We start from the raw sequence: 4424 nt of genomic DNA, 5'->3' as shown, positions 1-4424 counted from the left end.
TTTCTGTTTTTGTTACCAAGGGCTTTTTCATTCTTGAGAAGAGTCTTTGTAACAGCAAGCTAACTCACAATTGGATGAGAATGATATTATGCAACAATTATTTCATGAGTCATGCATTTAATCAAACACATATACCACCACCAACTTCCATTCATACTTATGCAACATTGGATATTTTACTTTTCAATTCAAACCAAACTCTTTTATTTAAGCATATGGGAAACAAAACAAAGTCTCAAGCTAAGTGATGGATAACAAGCATTATGCAGATTTAGCATTTTTAACAAACAATTTCACTTGCAACTAGATAAACACTTTAGCAAGACATACAATGGTTTCCTAGATTCAAAACACTTCATAGCAGCAAGGATTAAGTTTAGATACAACCTTCGAAGTTGCAGCCCTTTGATTCTTCCTTCTGTTGTGTTCTCTTTGAGTTAAGATGCATAATATCTTCAATTGTTGACTTATGTCCTGCATAATTCTCAAAGTTGCTTGCTTCTCAAGTCCTTAATTGCATGGTCAGTATGCATAAACTGAGTGTGGCACTTGGATTTATTTTGGTGTGGGAACACCAAACTTAATTGTTTGCTACCGCCTCTTATGCAACAATTTAACCATATGTGAAACCTTGTGTTCTTGCTAAAGGTTAATGAAATTAAAGCTAGAAAGCAATTAAACAATTGAATAATGTGTTTGGTTGCTTGGAGCTAGCATTTTGTAAAAGGTGAGAATGTGTTTTTAAATAATATTTTTGGTGGAACACCAAACTTAGAATTTTTCATTCTCCCTTAAATTGTTTTGGTGTGCAACACCAAACTTAGCTCCTTGCAATCCATACCAATTATTCAACATTTTTATTGACAAAGTTATGAAAGAAAACTACCTCAGGTTGGGTTGCCTCCCAACAAGCGCTCTTTTATTGTCACTAGCTTGACATCTTACTCTTTGATCATGGGGGGTGAAAATCATAGTGCCTCAGCTTTTCTCCTCTTACTGTGGACTTCCTTCCAGTCTCCTCTTTGATGATCTCTAGGTGTTCAAGTGAAAGGATCCGGTTCACAGTATAGCACTCAGATGATTGTGGAGACACCTTCATTGGTTGGGTGTTTAACATCACTTTATCCCCTGGTGAGAAACCTTCAGTGGGAATTTTCTTATTTCTCCACCCTTTTGGCCTCTTCTTCTTTTCTTCTTTCTCAGGAAATAATTCATGCCTTGGTGGTTCTTTATCTGGAGTGTTGAGGCTCCCATCTGGGGGTTTTGGATCTAGTTCCTCCTTGATTTCTTTGGTCTGTTGCACCATCTCTACTTCTTTGAAGCATGGATTTGGAAGTCTTGGAGTTAACTCATTGAATGCCTCTTTCAAGTTATGATCCCTGCCTTTATCCTCTGTACAATCTTCTTCTTGAGTGGGTTCATGCAGGGTTTTAAAAACATGGAATGCTAGGTGCTCATCATGCACTCTCAACAATAATTCCTCTTTTTCAACATCTATCAATGCTCTGCCTATAGCCAGGAAAGGCCTCCCCAGAATGATGGGATTGTTAGGGTCCTCCTCCATATCCAGGATGATAAAATCAGCTGGGAGAAGGAATTTCTCCACCTTTACCAGTACATTCTCTACAACTCCAAGTGCTTGCTGGATGGATTTGTCAGCCATTTGCAGGAGTATTCGTGTGGATTTCAGCTCACAAATTCGGAGTTTTCTCATTAGAGACAAAGGCATCAAGTTTATGCTTGCACCAAGGTCACAGAATGACTTCTCAATTGTTATGTCCCCTATGGTGCAAGGTATGTAAAAACTCCCAGGATCATCTTTCTTCTCTGGCAACTCTCTTTGGAGGATAGCACTACATTCCTTTGTCATCTCAACAATCTGTCCTTCCTTCAGGGATCTTTTCTTTGTCAGCACTTCCTTCATGAATTTGGCATATAGTGGCATCTGTTCAAGTGCTTCCAAGAAAGGAATATTGATGCTAAGTGTCTTGAATATGTCTAGGAATTTTGAGTATTGCTTATCCTCATTTTCTTTTTTAAACCTCTGAGGATATGGAAGTTTGGGGACACAAGGATTCACTCCTTCCTCTTCTCTTGTAGTTGTGATTCAAGGGTGTTCTTGTATCCCTTAGAAATTTTTGTATTTTTGGTTTCTAGATCCTCTTTACTTTTCCCTTCTGTCTCTTCTTGTGGAACTTCTCTGTTGTGTTTGTCCTGATTGATGGCTTCCTTCTTCATAGTCTTCTCACTTCTCACTGTGATTGCTTTGCACTCCTCCCATTTTATGGCTTTTCCTTTGTCCCTTGGGTGTTCTTCAGTGACATTGGGGAAGGCATTTGCTCTCTTCTCATCCATTTCTGAAATTTGCTTAGCCATTTGCCCCATGTGTCTCTCAAGGTTTCTGATTGAGGTTTCTTGGTTTTTGAATGCCAGGGTCTGATCTTTCCTTGCAGCTTCCTGATCTTGTCTTGCCATCTCTTGATTTTTCATGAGTTTCTCCATCATTTTCTCTAGACTTGAGATTATTTGAGAGTCTGAATTTGGTTGTGGTTGTGTGAAATGAGATGGTTGTTGTTGGAAGTTGTTTGAATTAATTATGGGGGTACTTTGTGGGTGGGATGTGGATGTGGAAAAGTTATTCTGATGGTTTTGTGAGTTATTATGGGGTTGGTGGTATGTGTTTTGTGAATTTTTGAATTGGTTAGTATTATTGGATGGATGGTTATGGTTGCTTGTGTTACTGAGGCTGCCAGAGTTGAAGTCTCTTTGTCCTTGATTTTGATGCTCACCCCACCTTGAATTAGAATGAGTCTTCCAGGGTGTCTTGTGCGCATCACCATGAAAATTGTGTTGAAATGAACTTGAAGTGTTGTTCATGCATTGCACCTGCTCAGGGCTTTGTTGCTCAAAATTGAATGTCCCAAAACTTTCTTCAGATTGATTCCACCCATGTGAGGTTTGAGGTTGGCGTTGTGTGTTTATTGCAACACCTTGCAGTCCATCAATTTTCTTGGCCATCATTTCTATTTGTTGCTGAAGTTGTTGATGCATCTGTTTGTTTTGTGCCAAGAGAACGTCAACACCTTCGAGCTCCAGCACATCCCTTCTCTAGGCTGGTTGGCGTTGTCTTTGATGAGCAAAGAAATATTGATTGTTTGCCACCATCTCTATGAGGTTTTGGGCTTCCTCTGCTGTCTTCATTAGCTGCAATGAGCCTCCTGCTGAATGATCTAATGCTTCTTGAGCTTTCTGGGTCAATCCTTCATAGAAGTTTTGGAGTCTATCCCACTCACTAAACATTTCTGGGGGACATTTCCTGATTAAGGCCTTGTATCTCTCCCAGGCATCATACAGCGACTCTCCATCCATTTGAATGAATGTTTGCACCTCTGTTTTCAGCTTGATAATCCTTTGGGGAGGATAGAACTTGGCTAGGAATTTGCTCACTAAGTCTTCCCAATTATTTATGCTTTCTTTGGGAAATGTCTCTAGCCATTGAGTGGCCTTACCCTTCAGAGAGAATGGAAACAGCAGTAGCTTGTAGATGTCTGGATGCACACCACTTGTTTTGACAGTTTCACAAATCCTAAGGAAGATGGATAAGTGTTGGTTTGGATCTTCAAGTGGACTTCCTCCATAGGAGCAATTGTTCTGCACCAGAGTGATAAGTTGAGGCTTCAACTCAAAATTATTTGCATGAACATTGGGAGTGAGTATGCTATCCCGCAGTTTCTTGCATTGGAGATAGTGTAAGAGGCCAACACCCTTCTTGCAGGCTGGGTATTGTTGCTCACTCCCTCTTCACGCACCTCAGCCTCCATGACTTGCAAGAATCACAAACAAACCAAATGAAACATGGACATTCTAATGCTAGAATGTGGTTAGAGGGTTAGGTGACACAATGTGTCAAACAGTTAATGTGCTTAGTTAAAAAGAAAAAAAAATGCTTAATCTAGACCTCCACTTCACTTAATCATTGTCAATCTATTTCAATCCCCGGCAACGGCGCCAAAAACTTGATGTGTGGAAAACGATCCAACACAAAACTCACCGGCAAGTGTACCGGGTCGCATCAAGTAATAATAACTCACATGAGTGAGGTCGATCCCACAGGGATTGAAGGATTGAGCAATTTTAGTTTAGTGGTTGATTTAGTCAAGCGAATCAAGTTTTGGTTGAGTGGGTTGTATTTAACAGAAGATAAATTGCTTGAAATGAAAAGGGAGAGGGGAAATTGCAGTAAATTAAAGAACAGGAAAGTAAAATAGACTGAATCTTAAAGAACAGGAAATTAAATGACTGAAACTTAAAGTGCAAGAAATGTAAATTGCAGTAACTTAAATGACAAGAAATGTAAATTGCTTAAATGTAAAAGGGATTTGAGGACTGGGATTGCAGAATCTAAACAGAGAGAAAGTAAATTG

The sequence above is a fragment of the Arachis hypogaea genome, chromosome 2 (genome assembly GCF_003086295.3).
Source record: "Arachis hypogaea cultivar Tifrunner chromosome 2, arahy.Tifrunner.gnm2.J5K5, whole genome shotgun sequence".
NCBI classification, from domain to species: Eukaryota; Viridiplantae; Streptophyta; class Magnoliopsida; order Fabales; family Fabaceae; genus Arachis; species Arachis hypogaea.
This window is presented reverse-complemented; position numbering follows the sequence as displayed.